This window comes from Choloepus didactylus, chromosome 5 (genome assembly GCF_015220235.1).
Source record: "Choloepus didactylus isolate mChoDid1 chromosome 5, mChoDid1.pri, whole genome shotgun sequence".
In the NCBI taxonomy this organism is placed as follows: Eukaryota; Metazoa; Chordata; class Mammalia; order Pilosa; family Megalonychidae; genus Choloepus; species Choloepus didactylus.
This window is the reverse complement of record NC_051311.1, coordinates 16,448,775-16,467,110: the sequence shown is the minus strand read 5'-3', so window position 1 is coordinate 16,467,110 and position 18,336 is coordinate 16,448,775. Positions and strand designations below refer to the sequence as shown.

The 18,336-nt window shown below is 35.1% G+C and overlaps 1 long non-coding RNA gene across 1 annotated transcript; it reads right to left on the bottom strand.

The window, feature by feature from the left end:
* Positions 1-6,429: 6,429 nt before the first annotated feature.
* On the bottom strand, positions 6,430-17,485 carry LOC119535088. The gene is made up of 3 exons (XR_005217162.1): positions 16,787-17,485; positions 12,327-12,543; positions 6,430-7,129 (listed from the first exon to the last, which is right to left on the bottom strand). It is a non-coding gene; the product is annotated as an uncharacterized LOC119535088 (long non-coding RNA).
* Between the last annotated feature and the right edge of the window lie 851 nt (positions 17,486-18,336).

Sequence of the window (18,336 nt, the reverse complement as noted above, 5' to 3'; positions counted from 1 at the left end):
CCCAGAGCCTCTAGGTAACAGCATAGCCCCACCAACACCTTGACTTTAACCTTGTCTCCCCTGAGCAGAGAATCTCTGACCTACGAGCGCTGAGCTAATAAATTGGGTGTTGTTTTAAGCAGCTAAATTTGTAGTAATTTGTTACACAGCAATAGAAAACTAATACACAATGCTCACCATGCAGAGAAGTGCCTTGAAAGTATTCTGAGAGGAGCTGTATTAGAGTAAGAGAAATTAATCCAGGAGGGACGGTAAGAGGGGATGTAAGTGTAAGTAAGTATTTTGTTGTGCAAATAAGTATCTATGCAGGGAAGTACGTAAAAGGAAAAATTATATTTATAAAATACTAAACTAAAACTTCAGTGGCTGACAAAGAAGAGACAAGAGAGATTATGAGATGCATGTCTTTTCTGGAGAGAAGATACAGATATCCATGCCCTTAGAACATGAGAATGAAAAATATGGGTCTTAATAAATTTAGGATAACCACCAGAAAAATAAATATAGAAGATCAATGAAATAGATAGCAAATAAATGAGAAGCATGAACAAAACTAAAAGCTGGTTCTCTGACATAACTACAGAGATAGAAAAATCTCTGAAAGGTGATGGGGGCAAACATTATATAGAATGATAAAGGGGAAACAACATTAAACAATGCAGACTTGTATAAGGAAAATTATGAATAATGATGTATTAAATAAATAGAAAATCTAGATAATTTCAGGAGAAACATGAAATTCCAAGATTGAAATAAGAACAAAAAAAATCATTTAAGATAAGAAAATCAAACATTCCCTTTTCCTTTCTACAAAAAGTTTCCTTTTCACAATAAATCAGCCATATAACTAAGATTTTCAGGGAATTCTTTTCTTATAAAAGTATTTCAGGAAACAGAAGGAAAGATGCCCAAATTATTTTCATTGCAAAACAGTAAAATATAGCACAAGAAAATAAAACTATTGGCCAATTTCACTAATGAACATGGATGGAAAAATTCCAAAATTAAACATTAATCAAATTCAATCAGATAGTTAAAATAAAAGATAGCATAAACAAGTAGGCTTTATCTTAGGAATGTAAGAATATTCAGAAGATCTAGTAATTAAACTCAACACTTTAATCAACTAGTGGAGAAAATTCTAATAATCTCAATATTTGAGATTATGTATTTTAAAAGCATTCCAACAACTAAGAATAAAAGGCGATATCCTTGACTTTTAAAAAAAGTCCATGTACCAGAGACCTAAAGCAAAGCCATACTACTTAATGGAAAAAAAAAAAATTTAGACTTAATTGCTTGAAGACTGGAAGCAAACTGATATTCATCACTAGTGTCCAATAAAATGGCGAGCTTATGAGGCAATACTAGATAAAAGTTTTGGAAGAGAAATGACATACTGACATAGAAAACTCAGACAAACTTTAAGAACTTGTAAGAAAGTTCCACAAGATTGCCACCTGCAAAATCTAAAAAACATCAGCAAATTTCACTACCATCAATAACCACCAATAGGAAAAATAAAAAATAAGATTGCAACAATTATTACATATCTAGACTTTAATCTAACAAGGAAATATTTTAAATTTGAATATTTAATATTTTCTTTTAAAAGACTCAAATAACCAAATGGATGGGAATATGTCCCATGTTCATAGATGCAAACACCTAACGTAGTAAAGATATCATTTCTTTTCAAATTAATTTATGAATTTAATGCAATTCCTAGAAGAATTTATGTGGAAGAATAAAGGTCTATGAACAGCAAATTGGGTAACTACTCCTATCAGATATGAGACATAATACAAATCAGTGTTAAAAAATAGTGTGATACTAGTGTAAGAACTAACAAATAGGTCTAAGAAGCAAATCAGAAGCCTGAGGAACAGCTGCATATATGTGAGAACTTAGCATTGAACAGATGACTTAATAGTCAGGAAAAGGATGGTTTACTTTTAGTAGACGGAGCTGGGAAAAAAATGGCTCACAATTTTGAGAAAAATAAAATTGGATCCTTATAGTATAAACCATACCAAAATACTCCTCATGGATTAAAGATCTAAATGTGAAAAGTTAATAGAAAACAATGTAAAAGATACCTTTGAACCTTTTCTTAGGGCTCCCCAAAACCAAATAATAAAAGAAAAAAAATCGATGTATTTCCCTGTATCAACAATAAATATTTCTGGTCAAATAAACAATACAGATGTAGTTAACAGGTGGGAGAAAATATTTGCAACAGCTGAAACCAACCAAGGGATAAATATCTAGAATAGACAAGGAACTCCTGCAAATCAATACAAAAAATAAAAAAAAATAAAACCCTTTCTCCCAAAGGAGTACCTAAATGGATAAAAATGTATTATAGATAACAATATATATGAATGAGGTGTTCTTGCTTAAAGATAACAACTATTATTAGAAAAATGAAATTTAAAATAACAAGGCGTGACCACTTTATACTCATCTATTCGGAAAAAATAGAAAACCAGATACTATCAAGTGTTGGTGTTAAGCAGGGATACTCATGCTCTGCTAGTGCAAGTGAAAACTAGTGCAGTTACTTTGGAGAGTGGGCTGGCAGAGCTTCATGAACTTATATCTTTGGGGCTGGGCCCCAGCAATCTCATTCTTGTGCACACTCACCCTAAAGACAGTCCCAGAGACCTCCACAGGGGGCACACCTTAGAATGGAATAACAAGAACTTGGAGCCCATCACCAGGGAATTGGATGATGACAGCATTGGAGAATTATGCATCAATGAGAAGCAATGGTCCAGATACACTTGCCGCTACAGTATAGTGCGTAAAAACCGAGTGTTACAGACATTTAAGAAAAAGAATGAGATCTATAGTATCATATTATTTATGCAAATTTGAAACACTGGCACACACCAAAGAATCCAACATATTTTTCAAATATTCTTATCTGAAGACACCTTAAAAACAATAGAGCAGATACCTAAAGTTGGGTGGAAGAGGGTGAGAGAAGGATGATGGATGAATGTAATAACATAAAACATTTAAACAAGAGGGGTGTTACACTAGTGATCATAATATGCCACTATATTATTTGTGTGATGAACTCAACTCTGTTTCCCTGTGGTTCAAAAACACATTTAAGGCCAAAGGTGTATAAATTCAAGATCATTCTAGGAATATCTGGAAGTCATTCCGTATTGAATTTTATCTTTGTATTTGAGTATAGAAAACTACTGACCATTCAAGCTTTCTGTCTTATGTGAAATTTTAATATTAAAATCAACAAAAATAGAAAATCCAGAGATGCCTCTGGATTTACATTAATAGCTTACTGATCCTATTGTTTTTGAAACGTTATATATAATTAAATATTTCTTTATTTTAGAAATTCTGATAAGTGTGTAGTGGTATCTTGTGCTGGTTTTAATTTGCATTTCCTTGATGGCTAGCAAAGTTAAAGTTATTTTCATGTGTTTATTTACCATGGAGTACTTTCCATTTACACTGCTTGAGTTTCGATGGGCCTGTTGAATCTGTTGCTTGGTGTTTTTCACCTGTTCTGGAAAATTTGTATCTATTATTTCTTTAAATATTACTTACACTCTGCTCCCTTCTCTCCTTCAAGAATTTTAGTATCTTTTTCCCTGATCACTGTTCTGAGCTTCATAAGGGTATATCCAAATACCTACTCAACATATAATTAAAATTCAAGGAAATGAGTTGCTGAAATTAGGCAACCCAATTATGAAATTTTGTTATACTCTTATCATGAACATGATCTTGCTGTCTATCCTTCAGAAAGCAAATTTATAAATGCCTCTCCAAGGTTAGTCTTTCTCCTTAGAATTTTTTCAAAACTTATCCTTGTTAGATTTTTTTTCACTTCTCTCTAAACAATGAAATAGTAAAACATCCTTGAAAAAATTATTAGAAAACAATTTAAACTTGTAAATTTGTATCAAATATTATCAGATGGCCCCAATGCTTTTCCTTAAATCATAGCAATGAAGGCACACCTAGGAATCCCCTAGGTCCATTTTTCCTTCAAAGTTAGACTGAACATGATAATGAGGGCTATTAAAGAAAGTCTTGCCAATCCTTCACAATCCACTTCATAAGCCAACCAGAGACTTGAACTCAGAATCTTGTCCTAGTTGCTGTTTTCCTTCCTTTGGGGGCAGGGAGTGGGGGAGGCTATATTTAACCCCTTCAATTTCTGCTTAGGACAAGTCTCTGTGAACTCTGAACACACTGGAGTGGTGCCAGCCCTCCTTTGCCAGGCAAGTAATAAATTCAGTTTGTTTTAGACTGTTATTTGGCCGTCTTTGCTTATTTAGCTTCTTACATACCTCATATCTTCACAGCACTTTCACAGCTACTATCCTATTTGATTCTTACAACCGGTGGTTATAAAGCTTTATGCAAGGCCTTTAAGGTTAATCATTTCTGCTTCCTCTATAAGGCAAACATAATGTATACCGCACACTTTGTAAATAGGAAACATAATTTTGCAGTATAACGGTTAAATTATGAAACTGACAGCTATTATCAAAACAGAAGTTATTCTCCCACATCTTAATTTCATGGTTCTTTGTTAATTTTCTCATTTCATTCTACAAATGCTCTCTGGTTTTAAAATTTTTATTTTAAAATAATTTCATTCTTACAGAGAAGTTGCACAAATAATACAAAGACTTCCCATATACCTTTATTCTAGGTTTTCTTTTTATGCTGAGCTGTAACTTGTCTCACCACCAGTAAGAAATTTAGCTCCCACTCTCCATAATTCACATACTTACTTGTTGACTCCCAGTATGCATGTAAAGTAGTTTCAGAATTGTCAACCTGTACTGCTGTGTTTTGGTTTGAAACTGTATGTATCTTAGAAAAACATGTTCTTAAATTTAATCCATTCCTGTGGGTGTGAACCCATTATAAGTAGGACCCTTTAACGGGGCTACTTCAGTTAAGGTGTGACCCACCTCAATCAGGATGGGCCTTAATTCAATTACAGGAGTCCTTTATAGGAAAATGAAATTTGGGCAGAGGGAAAGCCAAGAAAGCATGAAGCTGAAATCAGTGAAACCCAGAAGAGAAGGGAGAGACCAGCAGATGCCACCATGTGTCTTGCCACGTGGCAGAGGAGCCAAGGATCGCCAGCAGCTGCTCTTCAGAAGAAAGCGTCACCTTGATGATCCCTTGATTTGGACAGTTTCTCAGCCTCAAAACTGTAAGCTTATAAATTCCCATTGTTTAAGCCAAGCCATTTCACAGTATTTGCTTGCGCATGCTAGGAAACTAAAATAGATTTTGGTTCCAGGAGAGTAGATTGCTGCTATTGCAAGAAGTAAATTTATCAACTAGAGTTCATTGTTTAAATATAGTTCCTTTAGTCTTAAGTCTTATTATTCCAGTTTGGCTTGATATTTTCAGGCAACATTATGTTTTTAAAACATTTAGGAATCATTCTGAATTAAGCAGAGAGTGATGAGATAATATTATTGATGGAAGGGATCCATTATGTTCAGTCTCTTGTTTCTACGTAGAACTTCAATAATCCCACTGCATCATAAAGCACTTTCAAATATATTGAATATTTTATTTTATTTAATCTTCACATGCATGGAGACCATTCTATGAAGTATTTTCAAAGGTTCTGATGACAATAAATAGAAAATATTTTTGGTGTCTGAGGCACTGGCCAAATGGCTCATTTTTATCTCATTAATCTCCTGTAAAATATTTTTTTTGTTTCATTCTAGCTTCACCAATAGGTATAACTTATAAGAAGGTAGAATTTGACTCAATGTTAAGAAGCACTTCAGAGAGTGAGAGGCTTACTACAATTGAGAGAGTAAGATATCTGTAACTAGATGTATTTAGGTAGAGGCTGGATAATCATGGAGTAGAATTCTATCTTGTATATGATTTGTTGCAATTCTATCTTGTATATATCTAAACTCTTGGGTTGTTTAAAGAAGTATATTCTATAGAATGAAGGTAGGTAATGTGGGATAAAATATCCTTTGCCCAGGTCTCACATTCAGGGCTCACATTTTTCAAGACTGAGTTACTATGGTGAAAAAGTGTATGTGCCCTCGGCTTTAAAATTTGTCTGCGTACCACTGAGAAGCAGCAAGGATGTGACAAAGAAAGCACTTTCAATCTTTCTCTGGGATCCACAATGACTATATATTATATACGGAGCCTCTATGATAACTTTGGAAGAATTAAATTATTAAAAGTGGAAAATTAAATACTTATTTTTTTTCACTGAAGCATTAGCTTATCAATATAAAGTTGTTGAAATGGTGCAATAAATATCAAATGTTGGAAAAAATCTAATCAAATACATAAAATGATTATTTCATTTAGTTTTATTTCATTTGGGTTATAAAGTAGAGGAACCAAAATGTTAATTAATGTTTAGAAAAATTAGAAGCTGGTAAAATATTTTAAAAATAAATAAAACAAATCTTCACATAAAAAGAGGCACATGATTAGATAACAACAACAACAATAATAATCTATCATTCCTGGTGCCAGTAGAGAAAATAAGACAGTATGAAGATACTGGACTATTAAGTCATCTAATATTTACAAGTTGCTCCCCTACTATTCTTTTTCAACGTCCCTCTTAAACCTATTATCAGTTAAACTTCACATGCATTAATAACATTCCCACACTGAGTAAGTTCTCTGAGTTTATAAATAATATCTTTCATAGTTTAGTCAGAGCTAATAGTATGTTTTGTATTCTCACTGGGGTTTAATAAATGCTCTATAAAGACTGGTTCTGATACATTTCCCATTTTAATATAAAAAAAGTAAAGCAAGATATTTTCTTTCTTGGAATAAGTTCCTTTACCTGGAAGTGTTAAGAAATGTATGGAGGTGACTTTTCTCCATGTAGGATCAAATAGAATAGATTTCTAAATAATATGACACTTAAAAAACCATGACATTTTCAAAACATGTGGAGCACAAATGTCATTTAATTGCTTTTACACCACACCAGAAGGCTCTATGGGATGTCAGTGAATAGAAGCAAGCTGGAACTTCAGCAGAGAGCTGCTTTCTTAACATCAGCAACAAAGAGGCTTTGACCTTAGGGGTTCAAGTATGTTCCAGATAGTACAGAAGAATTCTGAAAATAAAACAATTACAATTTTTACTTAAATCAACCTCTAATACACACATAGAGACACACACACTCACATAAGCATTTCTAAAACTGAGTGTTGTGCATTTCTTGGTACTGGGACATATTTTACACTAATTGCTTGATATTTTCCAAAACATTATCTAGAGCACTTGGTTTTCAAAACCAACAATCTCTCTTTCAACGGTAAAATGTCCATTTCAGCTGGACACTGAGAGACTGACTCTTAAGGACTTTGGCCTTGTGGTGGGATAAATATTAAGAAGGAAAGTCCTGGACATGAGAGCCAAGTTGTGTATGTTCACCTGTCTCTGCTGTTTACCAGCTTTATGTCCTTGAGCACATTTGATGAACTTTTGTCCTTGCTCTTCAGATGATGAACATAAGCTCTGAATATGGTTACCTGTGAGAACCTGTCTACACACACTTTCAACCCTGCTGACATCTCCCCATATTGGAGGACTTGGGAATCCTGGACTCCAGGATGGGAATGATGCCTGTATTACTGTTGACCATGCTCACCCAGGCTGCAGGCTTTCCATCCGCAACCTCAGGCAGTGCCCAAACACTGTTACAAAAAATCATTTTACTTGATACTCCAGGGCTCCTCCAGATAAGAACACAATGTACCGAAAATTGTTCCCTAATAAAGAGGCAGGGCTGTTGCCCCTGCATCATTCATGTAACTGTGTGAACATATTCTCCCTTGAAACCATGGCCCCTGTGCAAAAAGTTAAGCCACCAACTTATGAAGGAGGAAATATGTTCTTCTAACTCTCCCCAAAGTAATCTCATGTTCTTCTTGAGGAAGAAAATAAGACTTTTTGCCTTTTACTCTAGCATCAAGTGGTTAACATTTAAGATTACTCTCTGCTTCTGTTGATCTCACCTCTGTTGAGGGATCATCTCTTTTAGAACTGTATGTTTAGAACACCAACAATCTGTCTTAAATCAAGGATAGTAACAAAAGAAAGTGGCATGCTAGAGGTACCCTTGTTTATTTAAAAAGACCTCAACAGTTGGAGTGCCCCTTTAATTTTTATAAACAAATATTATTCTTCCATTACCTTATGGGCAGAGATTGCTTATGAAGATGATATCCTAATTCATATACTAAAATAGACCTCCCATAAACCTTTGGTTTACATAGTCAAGATCTGTCTCAGTAGCACTGTCTTTAGATCAATTCTAGTGAAAATATCCAAAAGACTAAAGTAATACTCTCCGGGCATCATTTGATTTACTTAAAACGTTCAGGAGATCTCCAGCAAATTATCAGTTATTGAGTACCTTACAATAGATCCAAGAGTGTCTTTGAATTTCTGGGGATCATTGGGTATTCATGGACATCATGCCCTAACTACTTCACTGTCTGGCCTCTTCAAGAAGGGAGGGGACTTGGCTTCTCTTCAGTAGCAGTCAAACCTTCCAAAAGCTGTAGATTCTATTCATCTTATCCATGCCTAACTGGAGCTACTTAGACTTCTTGAGTGAACCTGACATCTGCTCTGTATTAGGAGCCATCCTGCAGATCCTGTAAAGAAGCATCACATCTTATCCAATAGCTCCGTTGAAATACTATTCCTGCTTCTATTTCACCAGGGAACTGTTTTTAGTTGTACCCAATCAAGAATCAGCAAAAAGATTTCCTAGGTACTAGTTGACTGTTGGATCATTGATCATTCTTGAGCTGTGCTATCCAGCACAGGAGCCACAAGCCACATATGGCTATTCAAATTTAAATTAATTAAAATAAAATAAAATAAAATAAAAATTATAGATTCCTGGTCACATTTGCCACATTTCAAATGCTCAATAGCTATATATAGTTCATGGATCCCATATTATTAGAGAACAGATATAGTACATTTCCATTATCACAGAAAGTTCTGTTGGAGAATGTTATGGAGAGGAAGTCAAAATTGCCATGAAAGAGGGTGAACTGGGATGAGGGGCATTTAAATGGAGCCAAAATAGATTGAATCCACTCACCAAGTCCCCTCTGCTAGTAGCTATAGATTAAAAAATCAGCTGCAGTCATTTGTACATGGGCTGGGGTATTAGCTGATTTCCCCTCCATCCTCATCAAATAACAAGTACCATGATTCTCAACCCTGGCTGCACCTTAGAATCACCTACAGAGAATCTGGTTTAACTGGTCTGAGCAGAGAATTTAGTTGGGCAGAGAACTGGTGTTTTTAAAAAGCACTCCATGAATCATCTTTTGCAGCCAGGATCAGGAAGCACTGATGTAGCACATACGTTAACTCATTTAATCAAACAAGCATCACATTTTTCTAACATCTCAAAAGTTATTTACTGAATAAAAAAATGAATCCCCTCACCAATCATCTGGCATAAGTATTGTTCCTATCTTTAAAGATGAGGAAATTGAGGCTTAGAGAAGTTTCCTCAAATCATAAAGCTAGTTAAGTGGCTGAGCTGGGATCAGACTCAGTTCTATGAGACTCCAACGTCTACGGTCTTAACTTCTACACTTTATCGAGTTCAACTTTTTAACTTTTAGGATAGTCTAAGTCAACATTCCCTTTTATTTCCTGTCTTTGATCCTTTTCTGTGTAGCTCTATTTGGATGGGAAACCTGCTTTCAACTCTTTCCCCTGGCTTTGAGCTTGTATTCCCTTAGGATACAACCACAGCTTCATGCAAAACAGCTGTGGGCCATCCCAGACCACTGACTGGGTCCTGCAGAACATTTCCAGCTTAGAAGGGAAGAGGAATTGTATATGGATTATGATATAGCTGCCTTCTAACTTTTCTGCCTTTTACTCTTTATCCACTCAATTCCTTCCTTTAAAGTATCCAGAATTATCTTTCTATACCAGAAATTATTGACTTACATCACTGCTTAAGCAATTAGTCTAATCATATATTTATTGTTTGTTTATTTGATTATTTCCTCCAAATAATGCAAGATCCATGAAGGAAGGGATCTTACATTACAATAGTCCTGGCACATTATGGGCACTCAATGTATTTTCTCAAAAGAATGAAAACCCCTTCAATGTTCCCTTATCAACTACAGAATGAAGCCCAAATTCCTATGTTGGTTACAAGGCCCCTGAGAATCTGTTTTCTGGTCTCCACTACAGGGTTGCCACCCACAATTTATCACTAGCTCTTGTTCCCCTCACTTCTTTCCTTTGTTCCTGTAACAAAACCTCTGCTAGTTCCCTGAAAGTACCACACTGCTTTGCATTTCCCTGCTTTGCATATGCTCTTTCTTTCTCTGGAAATGCCCTTTCCTCCTCACCATGCCTGCACACACACACAAACACCCCAGGAAATTTCTATCCATTCTTCCAGAACAGAAATAGCATAAAAATATGGTAGGCATGGTGGCATAGAAGAAAGATTGCAGATTCAAGTTGATCTGAGATCAAATAATGATTTTGTCAATTACCAATTGTGTAAACTTGGAAAATTTACCTAACCATTCTAATTTATCTAACTCCATTCTCTTTTTTAAATGGAGCTAATAACATCTACCTTATATTATTGTGACAATTAAAATAACACAAATATTTAGTACATTGGTTGCACATAGTACATTGTTCTGTATATTATCGTTTTCTGAGAGTAGTTGTTAATAATAAGATTTCCCCAGAATACCTCCTCTTCTATTTAAGTCTTCTTAGGTTGAACTGACCACTCCTAACTTTGTAATTTCCCTGAACCTGTGTTCCACCTTTAAAATCGTACTAGCCATATCAAAAAGCACGTATCTGTTATGTCTGTCTTTCCCACCAGCTCCTTGAGAGCACAAATTGTGTCCTATTCATCTTTGCCAGCACAGTGTTTCACACATAGTAGGTAGTCAATGAATATTGGATTGAAATGATTTAATCTTTTTCATCTCCAAATATTCTCAAAGAATTTCAGGAACAGAAAGAACGTTTTTGTAACCATAGCGTTTCAGCCTAAAAGGTGCCCCTGTTCCAAAGAAAAGCCTTCTGCATCCCAGATTTCTGTTGGGGACTAGCATGGTTTTCTAGGTGGTCCATAGGTGCAAACTGAGATGCCAGATTGGATCCAGTTTAGGTAGCACCATCCATGGGTACAGTCTGCTACACTGAAATCAGAGCTTTTGTTGGAAAAAGAATGCTAAAATGAAGCATAAAACCCATCTTGCTCACATTACAATTATTAGTAACTTCCAATAACAATTCTCCTATTCATTTCTGCCTATATTCTCTCTAAAACCCTTGTCAGGGTTTTTAATACATTATATCCTTATATGAACTTGGGATCTTTCACGGTTTCAGAGAATAGAAAATTGGTCATTAGTAAAGAATTACTCCATTTATTTTCAGTTATACATGATTCATGATTTCCTCTTGCCATAATACAAGTTGTTTATTTTTTTACTGTATTACTAATATCATAACAATAAGACATTATAGAGAATAGGAACTATTTTATTCATTTTATTCCACTCTACATTGTTTCTATGGAAAGCTAATTTCCTTATTAAATTTTTGAATAAAATACAACTCTACAATACTTAGATTAAGATTATTGCTTATTGCCCTAATTCTTGCTGGGGAAAAATAGAAACATTCAAGGTATAAAAGATATTACATAAGTCCAAATACCTGTGGGAGTGGTAATTCTTTGAGAATATTTGAGATGAAGAAGATTAAATCATTTCAATCCAATATTCATTGACTACCTACTGTGTGTGAAACACTGTGCTGGCAAAGATGAATAGGACACAATCTGTGCTCTCAAGGAGCTGGTGGGAAAGACAGGCGTAACAAATAAATGCTTTTTTATATGGCTAGTATAATTTTAAAGGTGGATTTAGGACAATCACATCTGATAATATTTATCATTCCAGGGGAGAGTAAACGTGGATAAAAATCTTTTAATGATATAAAACATTTGATTGGTAACTATTGTATCTTTAAAATTCTTAGTAATTGTATTTTTGCCATTATCAGTTGTACAGCACATTCTTTAACACTTTAACATATATCAGTGAGGTTGTTGCCATCAGGCATTTATATTTACTTATTTTCATTCTTGAAATTGGTTGCACAATGTTCAAATATTACCATTTTGAAGAAGGTGACTTTTTATTTCTTGTGATTTAAAATATAATTATAACTTTTTTTAAAATTAGAAAAAAGAGAAAGGAATTTTAAACATTCAAACTCACCTGCTGCCTTTTAAGGCCCTCCATGATCTGGGACCACCCTTTTTTCCAGTGAATTTCCCACTATTACTCAATAAGCACCAACTACCCATCAGAGTCGTTTCCACAGGCCTCCACACTTGAGATTTTCATGGTGGCCCCCATGAATTTTCTCTTGTTATTTATCTTGTCCGGAATTCTTTTCATTTGCAGAGTTACGAAGGTGGTGTGGCCTAAACCACTGTGAAGAAAAGTTATTTTGTAATTTGATAAAAAATGTTTTACTTAATTTCATTATAATTTGTAGGCATTTTGATTATTTTTGACATCATGGAAAACAGGATATTATTAAATATAAATAAGAGTACAATGGAAATGGAAAAGCTGTACATAATTTTAATGACGTGTCTATAGAAATGATACTATGCTATTCTTAATGTAGAGTGGTTTAAATATAGGACAATGGTTCTCAAACTTGAGGTTGTATCAGAATCACCCTGAGGGTTTCTTAAAACAGATTGCTGGACCCCACCCAGAGTTTCTGATTTATAGGTCTTGGTTAGGGCCCCAAATTAGCATTTCCAAGTTCCCAAGTGATGCCAATGCTGATGGTCAAGACCACAGTTTGAAAAGCATTGATAGAGGAATTCAGATTGTTCAAGTTCACTAGAATATTGTCCCATGGCAGAGGTAAAATGTATATGCTTAATATAGGCAGGTTCTTCGAAAGCTCTATCAATTTTAAATGAGAGGCCAGTTTGTGAACTGCAAAGGAAAAGGATCAGGAGAAATTAGCATCAGGGAGGAAGTAGTGGCAAAGCCCATTTTAGCAATGTTTGAGCTAATCGAAACCAAGACTGAATTTTCAAATATCTATCAATTCCAGGATTTTGTTGTAACACTGTTATAGAGAGAAAAAACTGAAAACAATCAGAGTCCATTTAATAGACGCCCAGTTAAATAAACTATGTTTGCCAGTTTGGATGTACTATGCCCCCTAAAACACCATGTTCTTTGATGCAATTTTGTGGGGGCAGATGCATTTAGTCTTGATTAGGTAGGAACCTTTGCATTGGGTAGTTTCCATGGAGATGTGACTCAGTCAACTGTGGGAAAGACCTTTGATTGGATAATTTCCATGGAGGTGTTACCCCATCCATTGAGGGTGGGTCTGAATTAAATCACTGGAGCCATATAAAAGAGCTGACAAACAGAAGGAACTCAGTGCTGCAGCTTAGAGAAACATTTTGAAGACAGCCATTGAAAGCTAACACTGGCATTTTGAAGAATGCCATTTTGAAACGCAACCTGGGAGCAAGCAGATGCCAGCCATGTGCCTTCCCAGCTAACAGAGGTTTTCTGGATGCCAATGGCCTTTCTCCAGTGAAGGTACCCTATTGTTGATGCCTTAGCTTGGACACTTTATGGCCTTAAGACTGTAACTTTGTAACCAAATAAACCCCCTTCATAAAAGCCAATCCATTTCTGGTGTTTTGCAAAATGGCAGCATTAGCAAACTGGAACAGATTTTGACCCCATTTCGGGTACAAAAATCAGTTCTGGTTTGCTAATGCTGCTTTTATGCAAAATATCAGAAATGGATTGGCTTTTATAAAGGGAGTTTATTTGGTTACAAAGTTACAGTCTTAAGGCCATAATAGTGTCCAAGCTAAGGCATCAACAACGGGGTACGTTTGCTGAAGTACAGCCTATGGTGTCCAGAAAACCTCTGTTAGCTGCAAAGACACATGGCTGGCATCTGCTTGCCCCCAGTTTGTGTTTCAAAATGGCATTCTCCAAAATGTCAGCGTCAGCTTTCAACAGCCATCTTCAAAATGTTTCTCTAAGCTGCAGCTCTGAGGTCCTTCTGTCAGCTCATTTATAAGATTCTAGTGAAATAATGAAGACTCATGCTGAATGGATGGGGCCACACCTCCATGGAAACATTCAGAGGTGTCACTCACAGTTGGATGGGTCACATCTCCATGGAAACAACCTAATCCCAATATCCCACAAGATTGGGTCAAAGAACATGGCTTTTTCTAGGTGACATAATATATACAAACCAGCACACTATGGTAGGTCCAAATAAAGGACATAGAAAGAATTAGGTTGATTTGGATGTGCTGATATGGAAAGGTTTCCAAGATATATTCTTATATTTAAAAAAAATAAGGTGAGAAAAGATGCATGGTTTCTTTTGATAAACAGCAAATAATAATAAATACATATTTTATATTTAACTGTATACATATTTATATTTATATCTATTTATACATTTTTATAATATATATATATGACTTTCAGTACAGTATGTGTACTGTTATAGAAACGTGTTGTTTACCTTGTGGGATAGGGTTTGGTGGGGTAAATGTGATTTCAATTATTAACTGTATGATTTCCTGTATCATTTGCATTTTTTGCCATATTTATGCACTATTTCTAGTTCAGTATCAATAATTCACACATACTAGAATGACTATAATAAAAAGGACAATCACAAATGTTTGCAAGGATATAGATAAACAAGAAACCTCACATCTGCTGGTGGGAATGTAAAATGGTACAGCCACTTCGGCTTGCATGTGAATACTCATAACAGCATTATTTGTTAACAGCCCCAAACTGGAAATAACCCAAATGTCTATCAACTGGTAAATGGATGAACAAAAGGTGGTACATCCTCTTGCAATAATAAAGAAGAATGAAATCCTGATACACACTACAACATGGATAAACTGTGAACATTGTGCTAAGATGTCAGACACAAAAGCCCACATATTGTATAATTGTATTTGTATGGACTGTCAAGAAAGGGCAAATTTATAGGAACAGATTAGTGGTTGCCTGGGGCTGGGGCTGGAAGCAGGGATTAATTGTCATCAGGAATTTTATTGGGGTGATGAAAATATTTTAAAACTGGATTATGGTAATCTTTACACACCTTTGTAAATTTCCTAATATCATTGAATTATACACTTAAAATGGATAAATTTTTATGATAAGTATATTATACCTCAATAATTTTGTTAAAAATATCAAGTGAGTTATCTAATGAACAATATTTGCTTTTTCAATTATACTTTTCTGAATTAATAATAAAACAACCAATTGCATGCAACTCTTTTGCTACTCCTAGCTACAAAGGAGGCTAAGAACTGTAATTGTTTAGGTTATTTTCTGCCCAAAATAAAATCAGACTTATCTTGGAAAGAAGGAATGGATCTTGAAATGGAGTTTGCAGTCTCAATCTTTTCTTCTATACAAAGCATTCACTTATCTCCACCCTAAGGGGACAACCCCAGAGTCCCAGACCTCTGAGTGATGTCACAGTTCTATTTATCAAAAACAGATGTATCTCACCATATTGAAGACTCATACAAGAAAAGATAACTTGTCTACCCCCAATACACCCAATATACCACCATGGAGAAAAGGGGAGAATGGAAACCACACAGCTGCCTTTGATCCATTGCTCTGGATTAGATTTATTGGGATAGCCATCCCTTAGCCCCTGCAGCCCCCGTTTTTGCTCTCTCGAAGGGTTTCTTTTGCTCATTGTTTTACATGGTCCTGGCTGTGTCCTCTGGGAATTTCTTCACTACCCTTAATATCCATAGCCACATCTGAAGTAGGTATTGTATAATATGAATTTTTTTGGAGACTATGGAGTTTTAAGAGCCCACTTCCTGATGGTGTGGGTTTTGGGGCCTGGTTATTGCTTTGAACAGTCTCAGGCTGTTAAACGTAAGACTCAATATTGTTGTTGCAATACAAATCCGTCTACAAAACAAAACAAAACAAAAACAACTAAGTAGGATTATGGTCTTATTTAAACATAATTTTAAGCCTGAACATTTTCATCTTTTATTTACTCTCATCTATATTCTGATTATCTTCTTCTACCTTAAGAGTTCACTGCCTTGAATCATGTGAAATAGTAGGCCTGGATAAGAAGGCATAACTCTTAATCCTGTCTTTGCCATCTAAGATCACTCCCTTTAAATAACTTGGTGCCAGTCCTAGCTCCAAATGTGGTGGCAGTTGTACAGCTACCACCTATAACTGCATAAATATGGGAGAGAAAATCAGTCACTTTTGCAAAAATATGTCTCCTTACATCTCACTCAATTAACCTAAAAGTCAGGCTTTAAGGAAGAGATTTCAAGGTCACGTCTTCAACTAACATAGATGCTGTAGCTGTAGCTCCAGCTATCATATCTGTATTCCATACAGGAAGAAGAAGAAAGAAAAAAGGGGTGTGCCTACTTATGAGTAGGCCTCCATTTAAGAGTTTTCCCAGACACCTCACTAACAACTTCTGTTTTCATTTCAATGGTCACTCCTTCCCAAAGAAATCTGATTTTTAAGTATCTGGCTTTGTTCAACCCTGATCCAAAACCCCATCCTGGGGCATTGTTATCAAACTGTTTAGAGATGAGTGCAGCAGTTTTGTTAAAATCCCCCAAATCATCTGTGTTTACCTTTAAAGAACTCTTCTTTTTCCTTGGATGGATGGATAAGCTTTCTTAGTTGGAACATTGTTTAGATGATGAACATTTTGCTTAGGTGCTGATTGTATATGCCTTTTCCAGGGTTCTATTTAATAAAAATAAAATGTTACAGAACTGTAATAGAAATTAACTAAACTTAATGTTAGTGTTGAAATAAAATCCTCCTCTAAATGGTCACTTTCTTTTAACTATGCTCAAATTTCAGTTCTTTAGAACAGCTTGATATTCCTTTAGAGAATTCTCAACACAGAAAAATCTTTCTGAAACCCTAAAAAAAACCCCACATAATTTTGGTATTTAAAAATTCAATGTACAGCTGAAAGAGAAAAAATTTTATAAAAAGGTGCTCAAATACATTAGTCATTAGAGAAATGTCAGTTAGAACCACATGAAACACCATTACTTCCTCACCAGAACAGCTAAGATAACAAATACCAAATGTTAATGAGCATGTAGAGCAACCAAGACCTTCATGCAACTTGGTGGTAGGGTAAATTGCCAAGACTTGCAGAATCCACTAAAGCTAAAAATACGCAAGTCCTATGGAACTGCAATTCCACAGACCCCACAGACATCCGTTATTGTGGACTAGAATGTTGATAGCAGCACGATTTGCAAGAACCAAAAACTGGTAACTACCAAATACCCATCAAAAGTAGACTTGATAAATTATGGTATAATCACACAGTGGAAAACTATACAACAATGAGAATATATCATCTACCATATGCAGCATAACCTACTATATTCAACAATGAAATGAACTTCAAAGTCATAATTTTGAGGAAAAGCAAGACAGAGACAAAGTATTCATGACATGATTCAATTTACATAAAGCACAAATACAGACAAAACTAAACTATGTTGTTCAAGTCAATCTAGCAATTATCCTTGAGTGGGTGACACGTCTGTACAGAAGCACAAAGCGGGGCTTCTGAGCTAATAAGTTTCTGTTTCTTGGCATGGATGCTAGTGACAGAGTTCTTCCCTATAGGAAAGTTCATTGCCCTTAAAATTTGTATACTTTTCTGTGTTTATATCATACTACATCAATTCATAAAAAATGAACAAATTTAAAAACAAGATATCCAATGCTGAGAACTCAATTAGCAATCTGGAAGATCAAGTGGAAAAATGTATTACAAAGAGATGGAAATCATGAAGGAAAAGAAAAGAAATTAAGAGGACAGATCTAGAGGCCTACCATTTGAATAACAGGAGTTCTAGAAGAGAATCAAAAAGAGCACACAAGAAGGAGGAAGTTTAAAAACTCAAATTTCAGATTAAAATGGCTGAATAAGATCAAGGCAAGATCAATGTAAAACATATACATAAAAATTCCTGAATTCAAATGATAAAAAGAAAAATCTCATAGGCTTGCAGAAAAGAAAAAAAACAAAGTGAAACAAATTAACTTTGCGCTTGGCTATGCAACACCAGAAACTTGGAGGTAATGGAACAACTACAAATGGAAAGAAAAGCAATGGAAGGCAGGGACGGAGCCATGGGGTTGTCTACTC